Source organism: Plecotus auritus (genome assembly GCF_963455305.1).
Source record: "Plecotus auritus genome assembly, chromosome: 6".
NCBI lineage: Eukaryota > Metazoa > Chordata > Mammalia > Chiroptera > Vespertilionidae > Plecotus > Plecotus auritus.
This window is the reverse complement of record NC_137773.1, coordinates 139065267-139078555: the sequence shown is the minus strand read 5'-3', so window position 1 is coordinate 139078555 and position 13289 is coordinate 139065267.

Sequence of the window (13289 nt, the reverse complement as noted above, 5' to 3'; positions counted from 1 at the left end):
TAAAAAGGAATGAAATTCTGATACATGTTACAACATAGATAAACTTTGAAAACAGTATGCTAAGTAAAATAAGCCACACAAAAAGGACAAATATTGTGCGATTCCACTTCTATGAGGACACAGAGTTGTCAAAATCATAGGCACAGAATGTGGAATGGTGGTTCCCAGTGGCTGAGGAGGGAGGCATGGAGAGTTACAGTTTAATACAGAGTGTCAGTTTGGGATGATGAAAAAGTCCTGGAGACGGATGGTGGTGATGATTTCACACACAATATGAATATATTCAGTGCCACTGAAGGTGGTAAATTTTATGATATGTTTATTTTACCACAATAGAAAAACAGCTACTTGCAGAAGTTTACCTGAGTGATCATAAACTACTCTAAGACAATCAGTCAGACAACATTCTATTTATTCCTAAACTGGAAACAATTGGCATAGATTATAGCTACTTATAAAATTCCAGTAAGTCTAGATATAAATAAGATGTGGTGTGACCAAATTTAAAGTGTTGTTTTCCCAGTGCATAGACAAATTGTGTCACAAAGTCTTGCTTTAGAACTTTCTCTCTAAGTCCTATGGAGGAGATTGTGATTTTGTACCCTGACCAGTGACAAACCTGCACAGTTCACTCCTCTCTCTGTATTGAGGTGAGAAACAGTGTCCATCCAGTCAGAATGTCTGGGTCAAGGACCACAGTAGGTGCTGAAAAAGGTGAAGGTCAGAATTAAGCCCCATCCATTGCTCTCAAGAGTTTCTGATATTGTGCAGAACAACATGCAAATGAATGCTTCTTTGAGAAATAGCTACAAGCAGTTGCCATCTCATTACAGTGTTCTGTCACCACGCTGCCTCCTCCCCAAGCACCACTTCTCACTTGCTTTCTCGCCTTTATCAATACCTAAGATAATTTTTGGTTGATTTCTTTTTAGCCTCTGCCTCTTTCCACAAGAGCATGATAACATGGATATAAAAATGAGGGTCAAAAAAGAGAGAAGATGAAAGGTTCTGTGGCATCATATCCTCCCCTCCCAATGCAACTCATTATATGTCTCCCCCAATGTCGCATTCAGTTTCTTTTGAAATGGAGGCAGTGTGAAAGCTTCCTTGAATTCTAGCAAGTTTGAATTTGCAGAGGGTTGAAATTATCCAGAATCATTGCTTTTGGCCCTTGTCTATGGATGAAGCATTATAGATGGAATCTGGAGATATCATTATGTGAAAATGAATTTCACTTGTAGTAAATTATCAAATAAAATCATCTGCCTTTGAGATAGGCTTGGGGCCACTGACCGGGTTTTATATGGACAGCGAAAGGCTATTTTGGACTTATTGATGTATTTGGCCAAGGTGCTTCCTATTATGTGATAATTGATGCAGCTATATATTACTGATGCCAGAAATGAAAACAGCAAGCACAAGTGTGCGCGCACACACACACTATATTTTTTTCTTTTTCATGCCTGTACACAGTTATGTAATGGATAGTTCTCAAGATATTTGTTCACTTGATTTTACCACAATCTTGAAAATGAAAGCTTTTCTTCCTAAGAGAAATAATCAAAGCTTTAGTTTATTTTCAGTAGAGGAAAATAAGGCTTGCCCTCTTTGTACTTGTACTATTACTTGAAAACCCCTTCTCTGCTTCAGCCATCATCTCATTGTATTGGGGTTGTTGGTTTGCTCATTTCTTTCCTTGCTGGGTAGTGAATGCAATGGGAAGAAGACTAGTCTTCTTGACTTCCACATAGATCCATAGTGAGTGAGTGAACCAAAGAATGCCTCAGGTTCTACTGACTTCCACAGCATCATACAAAATGACTGGTAATTACTAGTTCAGAAATAATCTCAAAGTCGGTCTAGAGATTTTTATCAAACCGGGGAAGCCGTGTATGTGACAGTGAAGGAATTAGCTGGAGATGGCAGAAGGAGGAGATGCTGACATCTTCATCCATCAACTTCTAGTCTTCTCTCCTCTAGTCCATTTTCCATTTGTGACACAATTTGCCTATGTACTGGGAAGGCAACATTTTGAATTTTATCATATCACAACTTATTTCTATCTAGATAACTGTCATTAGTGATACATCTGACATTGTTAGTCCGCTGCTTTAACACTATTAGGATTTCTTAATGCACTTAGAATAAAGATCATATGCCACCTTCATCTCAACTTTTACCACTCTCTACCCCTTCTGAGTGTTCCAGTTACACTGAGCTTCTATCAGGTCATCACATCTCCTGGCCTTTGTGCACAGCATTTCTTCTGTGGGATGTTTTCACATTATTCACTGACTCCCTCCTCCTGACCCTCTGGCCTTAGGTTCAATATCACTTCCTTTAGGAGGTCTTTTCTGATGGGAGAGGCTAGTTTTGGATACTCTCCCCTGACCCCATGGGCTACTCCCTAAGGTATTCCTTATAAACTTTCCCAATCACCATAGTTACTATACCTAATCGCCTGATGCCTATTCTCTTGGTTCGACTGTAATCTCATGAAGACAGGTATCAAGTCTGCCTGGTTCACCATTGGATTCCCTAAACTAGTAACTAGTAGTAGCTGATATATATATATGTAAGTATCTGATTAATAATTTAAAAATCTGGTGATTACAAAGCTGTTGCTGAGAAATGCACCCCTAAAGCTTGATAAACTTTGTTTGGAGGTAAGAGTGCATTTTCAAACCTAGAGAGTCAGTATATATTTCCTTTTATCACTCAACTCAGGACATACTTAGCTAGATTCTACAGGTTACAAAAAGGGAGCTTTTACCCTCCAAGGAGGTGTCTTTAAGATCTTTTCCAAGCTCCAGCCCACATTGACCTTTCCTTCTTGCAAAACTTTGGAGCACATCCTGCTACATGTCTGACATTTAGTACAATGAGTCCTGGTATTTGTATTTATCTTGTTAGAACACCATGGCATCTCTGCATCTAGATAGTGAGTTACCTGAGAAGGACATTGCCATACTCTAGTTTGAATTCCCTAACAGTCTAACACAACGTTTTGTACACACAGTAAGTATTGTTTTGAACTATCTGTGACTATACTTTTATTTACCAGTATTCTTCCCCCCAACCTTTGATATCCATTGGCCCCAATTCTTGCATCTTAAGTTTCTAGTGTGATGACTCAAAAGTCTAAATTAAACCATGACTTGTTATGACTCACAAATTATAGTCACAATTTTAATAGACACTATTGCTCACCTTGTCATTCAAAAGAGCTAAAGTGCATTCTACCTGCTAAATATATGAAGAATTTATACACACTGCAGTGAACAATGAAGTGATAATTAATACTTACATAATTAATCACCCAGCTCAGTCCATGGTGGGTAGTTTGGTGCAGTTTCTATGTTAAAATAATTTTTCTTTTGTTGCAGTGACAACACTTTTTAAGTGGAACCTAAATTATTTTAACTATTTCTATTGATTTGGGGCCATAGACTCATAAACTTAAGAACTTTGAAGGCAAATGTGTTCTCGTGCATTAAAAAGGAAGGAAAATACACTTAAGCCTTTATTTTTAGTTTACCAACTCAGCAGACAAATTAATTGTTGATTTCTTAACCTACCAATCTAAATGTAGTTACTCTTCACACATTCTGATTTACACAAGTCTTGAATCTTCCCCCAGGAAAAACTTCACTCACATTTTCAAATAATGTTTCTGACCAAGACAGAAGTCCCAAATGTATATGACTAATACTGAGTCTTTTGAATTTCAGAATAAGCAGAGGCTAATTCATGAATTTGTTCATTTTTCTTTCTCAGCTACAAAGCATTGAGTAGTCAATAAGTCTTCAGTTAGCTCTCACTTTCACATCCCCAGAGTGTCTTTAGTCTGGATATTAAATAGTCTGATACAGATGGCCCAAGAATTCTGGCTTTAAATTTAAATTTTAGATACTTTAATAGGGATGGCGCAGGTATATAGCAATGTGATTAATGGAGCATCTGGAATTATCCATTATGTCCATGAAATTTAGGTGGGTCTGTTTGCTTGGATCAATGCTCAGTGATACCCGAGGGAAAGAACTCTGCAGAAGGCCCAAATTTGAGGTCATGTTCTGTCTCTTAGCTAACTGTGTGACTTTCAGAAAGTCATATTTAACTTCTGGATTTTTACCTAAAAAATAGGGGCCATAATGAAGCATACCTTTTAGGAATAGTATGAAAATTAATTAAATATTGCAGTAGAGATCAGATCTGACCTGTTTTGCTTATCTATTGCCATGTAACAAATAACCCTTACAGCTTCATAAACAAAAATAATACCCTGTAATTATCTTCAATGATTCTGTGGGTTCACTGGACTTGACTGGGTGTTTCTTCTCTTTTCCATGTTGACTGGGGTCATTTAGGGGCTCTGTTGGTATGGAACATCCAGGATTTGGTTGCTAGTTGATGCTGCTGTAGCTGGAAGCTCTGTTGGGACTGTTGACCAAACATCTGAAATTTCCATGTGCTCTCTGCATGTGATATGGCAGCTGGATCCTAAGAAAGGGTGTTCCAAGTATTTACAGAGGGAGGAAGTGAAGCTGCCAGTCATCTTTATGCCTTGACTCGAAGTCCCAAAAAAATCACTTTACCATATTCTATTGGTCAAATCTCTCACATGGCCAATCCCAACACAAGGGCACAAGAAATAGCTTCATCTCTTAATACGAGAAGTGGCTTGTGTGAACAAGGAGGAGAGAAATCTTTGGGGTTACCCTGGGGTACTAATTCATTACCTCCTTACATGTAGGATAAACCTAAAGTCCTCTCCATGGCTTATTAGGATCAGTCCTCATCTCTCCCCACATCCACACTCTCTTCAACTTTCCTTTCTCTCCCACCACAGTGATCATCTTTCTCTTCAAATATGCAAATATTACTTCTACCTCAGGGTCCCAGCATTTTCTATTTTTTTCTTTCTGGAATGTTCTTACCCTAAATTTTAGCCTAGTTTTCTGACATTATTCATGCCTCTGTTCAAACAACATCTCTCAGGGAGTTCTTACTCAACCATCTCACCAAAAAATGTTATGCACATCTCTCTTCTATCATTATATTTTAGTTTTCTACAGATTCTTTTAGTTTCTTCAAAAACAGTCTGGGACAAGAATGTGTGAGGTAACTGAAGACTTTCATTTTCTTCCATTATCATTCACTATGGACTTTGTTTTCTTTGCTTCCTGTCTATCTTTTCCACTAGAAATAAGCTCCATGAGGCAGGGATATTGTCTTATTTACTAAATATTTCCAGTGTGTAGCTCTGTGTCTAAACATAGTAGATCCATGTGTGTGCGTGTGCAGACAAATATATACATATATGTGGAAATAAAAGGAATAAACATGAAAGGGCTTTGTAAACTGTGTAGAATATTGTTATTGTATAAAAACAAAGTTCACTCTCTTTTTCTAGTTGATGTATTCTTATTCATAAAACTATTTACTGAATTTCTAAAGAATTAATGTGGATTCATAACACTTGACTTATAATTTGTTTTTTAGATCACATTATAAATGACAATAAGGTCTGGGTTACATTCTCACAGAGTTTTTGCTTAATTGTACTTCACAGATTGGTTTTTTAAACCCCACATTTCAATCTTTTAATTACATTCCAAAAATCACAACTTTGCAATTAAATGCCTGGTTGTACTAGTAGTTGTAGCTATAGAAATTATCCTAAACAGGGGGAGATAAAACTAGTATTTTTTGAATATCCACTATGCTCTATGTGTCCTCTATAGCCTTTCTCTTTTTATCAGCAAAACAACCATGTGAAGCAGAATTTATGATCCCTAGTTTATAGATAAGAAAACTGAGGTTCAGAATGCCTTGATTCTCCCATTTCTCTAGTGCCTAGCATAGTATCTGGCACAGAGGTGCTCAATAAATATTTGTTAAATACTGAACAAAAGACAAATTAACTAAATTGTTTTTGAAAATATGACCTGTATGGCTACAGATCTGAATTTGAACCCAGATTAATAAGCTCCAAAGCCCAAATTATGTCTATTAGTCAGAGCCAGTCCTAGTGATCTTAGTATCATCAAAGCCAAGTCTAAAAATGAGAGAAGAGGAGAACTGTTAAAGGTGAGAGTTACAGATCCATTTTGTAAATGAGTTTGAGGCAGGAAATAAGATAATTATTTTGACAATGTTTTCTATTAGATGCTACAGTTGGTTTGATGTGGAACATCTGTTTAACATTGCATGCAAAATAAAACTTACCCTCTGTTTTTAGTTCTTGAGTCTCCTAGAAAATACTGGGTGATGTACATCCTTTGAATATTAATGAGGCAAATTAGCTCCAAAAATGTCCTACTGTGTCTCAATTCCAGGATCAACATGACGCATTAGACTCCCATTGATTAGAAATGTTAAAGTGGGTCTTCTTCCTTTTCATTTTGATTAAATAAAGTTGACAGTCTTTCTTGATTCCCAATTGGCCAAGACTCCCAAATTATGTAATGAGAGGAACATGGCACCCTCTTCTAAACAACCTTTGCTGGGCTGTGTTGGGTTTCATTTTCTAAAAATATATTTTCATTGATTTCAGAAAGGAAGGGTGAGAGAGATAGAAAAACATCAGTAATGAGAGATAATCTTTGATAGGCTGCCTCCTGCATGCCCCCTGTTGGGAACTGAGCCTCCAACCCAGGTATGTGCCCTGACCTGGAATCAAACTGTGACCTCCGGGTTCATAGGTTGACGCTCAACCACTGAGCACACCAGCTGGGTTTGGGTTTTTTGTTTTTTTCTTAGAAGGTGCCAGGATGCAGTCAGTAAATTTGGGTCTTTGTTCTTGGGAGAAAAGGAAGAGGGACAGAAAACAAATATATATTTTCTATATTATTGCAGATGATTGGGGTATGGAGATTACATATGGGGTCAAGTTGGTTTACTGAGTGTCACAGTACCGTGTAAGTAGTAAGCACAATTTTAATTCTCACCACCCGGTTGAGCCACACCAAAAGACTGCAGTGATTCAAGGGCAATTAATTTTTCCATTTCCGTGAATTGATGCACAGCCACAGAGACCCTGTGTATGGCCATAGCTGAGTCTTATGATCCCAGCTGCACAGAGCCAATGAAAACATATACTTTGATTTCGGTTTTCTATTTCCAGTGTCACATAAAAGCATTCTAACCTTAAGTTGCACCATTTTTCGGTCAGTTTATAACCACATAAATAGCTTCTTGGAGTGCAACCAACAGGGGTGGGTATAAAGACCTGGAGCAGGACAGCTTTGAGATATGCAGGAAAGGGGAAGGAACTTGTCTTCACCTCGTACTTCCTCCTGTATGAAAACAGTAGCCACGTCTGCTGGCTGTCACAGTGTAGTCCACCATCAGAAAACTGAAGGGATTAAAAGATTAGTAGGAGCTCCACCATTTGAAACATTGCCATCCCATAACTAACTGAGTTAATTTATGTAACAACAACAAGAACTCCCAAAGTGTCAAATGAGAAGAAAGGAACCAGGAGTTAATCAGTAAATTTCAAGACAAATGGGATCTAAAGGTTTTGGTTTGGGGAGAAAAGGTTGAAAGACAGGAAAAATATATCACCTTCTCTTCTGTTACCTATGAGAAGTAGATAACCTAACCATTTTACAGATACTCTACCAAAGAGGGTAGAAGGGACTTTCTCATGTCACAAATAACTAATTTATTAAAATATATTGAGCACCTGGGACTGGGACTGGGTTAAACACTATGGGAACAATAAATAAGACATACCTACTGCCTCCAAAGAACTTCTGTCACTATTATGTGATCTGGAACATTCAGTCCATCAATTTACAATAACTATTTAGTTACTACTCTGTGCCAAGAAGTAGGTCAAATCATTTCCCTTCTTTAGGGCTCTGTTTCTTCATTCCTCTTACCTTCAAAGTCTATCTAATCATAGAGCAATAGGCAAGGAGAGAAGAAACTGGGGGAGGGAGGTACTTTCTCAATCAATGGCCAAGTATTTAGCCACCTCTGGAAGCTATTTTACAATTGCTTACACATGCACACGCACACCCCACAATTCATTTGTAATGTTATGTCTGAAAAGCACTGTGTTTAGATGCCTCTCAGTCATCTAGCTAGAACTCTCTAGATTTAGACCATAAGGATCTCTCTTTAAAATTTTTGGATTATAAGGTTATACCTCCCCTTTTCTGAATTCCTTGCAATAAACTTCCTCAAAAGCATATATACATATTTTTAGGGTAGAGAATATAAACTTCCATGATTTTTAAAAATCTGGCCAGTCTGTCATGATTTTTACTGATGATGTACCCATAGAAGGTATCAAAGAGCCCCCTTCCATAATGACTAGGTGGGTCCATTTCTTTCTAAGTGCTAGCTGTTAATGCATAAAAATAATTACATGGTGTGATCCAGAGCCAGTGTGATCTGTAACTGTACAACACGAGACACAATTAATACCCGGCTTGGGAACTGTTATTGAAATGAGCATTTGGTATGAAAGGATCATTATTTTTAAAAAGTATAGAAAGAGAAAACTTAATATGTCAGTTGCTTTCTGTAGACGAGCTAAATGTCTCATTCTGCAGACAAACTAAGTGGCTTAATTATCACCATTAGGAATCAGGTGTGCAAACTGCAGTACAAATTGCCTGGGACTGAACTTTGTGTGCAGACAGGTGTCACCAAAGAAAGAAAGAAGGAAAAGAAGGGAGTTAATGGGTTCTGAAAGGTCCTTTTCCCATTTCATCTCATTGATCCCACATAAACACTTCATTTGCAGTTGGTGGAAGCAAGGAGGAAAGGCTATTCAGAGGCACCAAAGGAAATGTCATGAGGTTCTATGAAGCAAAGGGTTCTTAAGGCTCCGCTGGAGCTGTGCTTGATGATGGACAGGAGTAAGGGGGTCCTATGAGAACTCTTAAATACCTCCAAGCCCCACTTCTCCATTTAGAAGCAGTCTTTTCATGTTCACCCTTAACAGCCCACTTTATACTCTACCATTTTCATGTAATTCCTCGGGTTACTCTCTGCCTTGAATTTCCTGCCCCATCTCTTTTGTTACTATGAATCCTAACTAATCTTCTTGAATCCATTCATGTCACATCTTCACTAGGAAAATTTCTGCAGAATTCCAGCCCACTCTGGAGTTGTTTATCACTTGCATTTAGTCAGGGCCTGGTTCCCTGCACTTAATCTCTCATGCTTGGTTTCCTCACATCAGCTCTGCCTCTTCCTTTTAGATACGTAAGACTTTTGGTATCCAGAACTGATTTAGGTAGAGTGGGAATGCGTCAGTTAGGATGAGACTCAGTTCTGAGTGACAGCAAAGTCAAGTTGGTGTGGCATTCAAAATAAGATATTTGATTCTCTTTCATCTAAACACAGTCTAGGACTTCCACAATTTTCGGAGACCCAGGCTCTTTCTATTTTGTATCTCTGCCACCCTCAATAGATGGGTTATACTGTTAATTTTGTGAAAAGTTGGCATAAATGAAGCCATTTTAAAATGGAGTCAGAGCACCTGTTTCAGAGGAACTGCATTGCACATCTGACTCCTTAAACCTTTCGAGTCCTTGAACTCAGAAAAATAACCTTTGGACCGAGTCCAAAGGGCAGCATTGTCTTCCCAATAGCTGTTTGTAAAGCTAGCAGAAAAGGAGAACTCCTGACTGCAGGACTGAAAATTAAGCACATTCTTTAAAGGGAATTAGCACCACCATGTTTATATAAAGAATAACTTAGCTTACTTGGACCTATAGAAATTCTTTTATTCTATTCTTGTAATTATTTCCCATCCCTTTCTTATAAAAACTCCTTCCCTTCACCCCCTAATCTGAACATGTTTTGGGTGTTTGCCTGAATCAGTGCTTCCAGAGTAGCTATTCTTTGATCTTAAAAGAACACTTTTGTTGCCTCTCACTTTGATTTTTTATTTTTAGGTTGACAGTTTTAAGATTCCAATTTACCCAAATAATAACTAACATTTATAGAATAACTTCCATGTTCTAATGCCTTAGCCTTTCTCCCCAACCCGTCCCCCACCTCTCAATGCAGAAACCAAGGTAAAAGCTTGCATGCAGATAGTTTACTTGCGAATGTGATATTAAGAAGACCAGAGTGAGGAACAAGGCGAGTGTGATGGGGAGGGGAAAACCAATATAAACTTGTGTTACATAGGCTACTGGTATTTAACCCCTTGGGGCATTCCAGGGAGCTATTAAAAGGTAATTTTGGAGAAAACGAAGATGGCGGCATTAGGTATACATCTGTACATGCTGCCTCTCACAACCACACCAAAACTACAACTAAAAGACAAAACGACTATCACCCAGAACCACCGGAAAGCTGGCGGAGTAGAAGTTCACAACTAGAAGGAAAGAAAGAAGCTCATTAAGACTGTGTAGGAGGTGCAGAGGCTTGGAAAAGCAGAGGTACGGAGGTGCACGTGAACCAGGCTGGTGACTGGGTGCGCTGTTTGTTTTTTTTCAATCGTGAAGGAGATACAAGCTCCCAACTGCTCTGAACTCCAGTTTCCAGCGAGACTCTGGGGACCCAGACTCCTTTGTGGAGAAACTGGACTGCCTGGCATCGGGTTGGAAAGTGAGGGTGGCTTTCTTGCAGAGGTGCGTGCAGGAATCATTGTTTACTCTGCTGGGATGTGTGACGCGGAAACGCGGAGACTCAGAGATGGCTGACTGGCAGCCATCGCTGTTTGCCATACCCTAGTGATTCCCTGAGACCCCACCCCACCCAATTTACAAACCCGCCAGAGCTGTGTGCAGTGGCTTTTGCATATGAGTGGCCTGCCCTTTTGCAGCTTAACCTAACAAATTGCAACTGAGTCAGACAGCACCAAAACTTCCAAACCCCAAGCAAAGAGGAGAAATATGCAGATCTCCCTGTAGCTCCTGCTGGGTGGCCTCAGACAGTAGCTGACTTGCACCTCCTTGGAGATCCAGGAACCAGTGTACCTAGAGGTCAGTGTGAGACGACACCAGATTTCAACTCCTCACATACATAAGTGACATACTCAAGAGGCAGACTCAGTGAGCACCAAAGCTGCACTGAAGCAAGTCCTGCCCCATAAGGGTGTCTCCAGCAGAGCAGTTCTTCCATTATAGACACAGCGGGTCCTCACAGCCAATTGGCCTGGAGGTCAGTTCCTCCCAGTGTACCAACAGCAATCAAGGCTTAACTACACCAAGACTTTGCACTCAGCCCACAAAGGGGTGCACCAAGAGTGTCCACTTCAGGTGATTGGGGAGGCTAAGCCACTGGGCCCTATAGGTCACCTACCACACAAAGCCACTCCATCAACACAGGGAAGCAGCCAAAATGTGGAGACAAAGAAACATGTCACGAATGAAAGAAATGGAGGAAAGCAAACTACTGGATAGAGAGTTCAAAACCACAGTTATAAGGTTACTCAAGAATCTTCTAGAAACCGCCGAGAAACTTAGTGAGACCTCTGAGGAACTTAGTGAGACCGTCAAGGATCTTAATGAGAATGCCAAAAAAATGGAAAAGAACCAGTCAGAAATTAAGCATACACTGTCTGAAATAAAGAATAATATACAGAAATCCAACAGTAGACTAGAGGACTCCAAGAATCAAACTGAAGATTTGAAATATGAGGAAGCAAAAAATACCCAACCAGAAAAACAAAAAGAAAAAAAGAATCCAAAAATATGAAGATAGTGTAAGGAGCCTCTGGGACAACTTCAAGTGTATCAACATCTGAATTATGGGGGTGCCAGAAGAAGAGAGAGAGCAAAATATTGAAAACCTATTAGAAGAAATAATGACAGAAAACTTTCCCTACCTGGTGAAAGAAATAGACTTACAAGTCTAGGAAGTGCAGAGAATCCCAAACAAGAGGAATCCAAAGAGGACCACACCAAGACACATCATAATTAAAATGCCAAGGGCAAAAGACAAAGAGAGAATCTTGAAAGCAGCAAGAGAAAAACAATTAGTTACCTATAAGGGAGTACCCATATGACTGTCAGCTGATTTCTCAACAGAAACTATGCAGGCCAGAAGGGAGTGGCAAGAAATATTCAAAGTGATGAACAGTAAGAACCTACAACCAAGATTACTCTACCCAGCAAAGCTATCATTTAGAATTGAAGGTCAGATAAAGAGCTTCACAGACAAGAAAAAGCTAAAGGAGTTCATCACCACCAAACCAGGATTATATGAAATGCTGAAGGGTATTCTTAAGAAGAGGAAGAAGAAGAAAAAGGTAAAGATTAAAAATTATGAACAACAAAGTGACAACAAATACATATCTATCAACAAGTGAATCTAAAAATCAAGTCAATAAAAAATCTGATGAACAGAATAAACTGGTGAATATAATAGAATCAGGGGCATAGAAAGGGAATGGACTGACAATTCTCAGGGGGAGGGGGTGTGAGGGGTGCGGGAAGAGATTGGACAAAAATCTTACACCTATGGATGAGGACAGTAGCGGGGAGGTAAGGGTATGGGGTGGTGGTGGTGGGAATCAGGTGGAGGGGAGCTATGGGGGGAAAAAGAGGAACATCTGTAATAATCTGAACAATAAAGATTTATTTTTTAAAAAAGGTAATTTTGCAAGTAGTATAAAATTTATGATTCTCATACGGACATAAAATATAAACACATGCTAAATATCTAGGTAATAATCCATAAGGAAATGAGACAGATACTTTACCCACTTCCAAAGAGGATCCAAAGAGCATACACATTTAAATACCAGCTTTTGCCATAATGGGAAGAATCTTTTGGACAGGACAGAATTTGCTTGTTTACAGTGAAGAAGTATTTTGCATTGCTCTAAGTCATCTATAATATACAGCACTGTAAAACAGCTTCTATAGAATCAGACAACTAAGAGGGTGCCCTCCAGGGTCTAGACAATCCAGGGTCTAGTTTTCTAGTGAAGTACACATTTGCTCAGCACTGTAACCATTACCCCACCCTCTTAATCAAGGGTAACCTTGAAACTGGTGTGGACCCATAGAAGAAAGATTCATTAGTTTCATTTGATGTGGACCCCAAGAAGGAATTTATCTGCTGAAATGGAATCACCATCGTCAACCAAAGGCCAAGAATTTATGAGTAAGAGTCTAGCCTCATTTGCTAATGGGTTCCTCACATATTGTGTACCAGGAAGAACCTCAGATTGAACCCTCAGCTTCCCTCACTGTGCCCCGCTTGTTTACACTGTCTGAGTCAACCCCTGCAGGGGAACCCCGGTTTAGTCTTTCTACCAATGGACTGAGAGACTTGCCCCATCCACTGCACACATTGGGTACCTCATT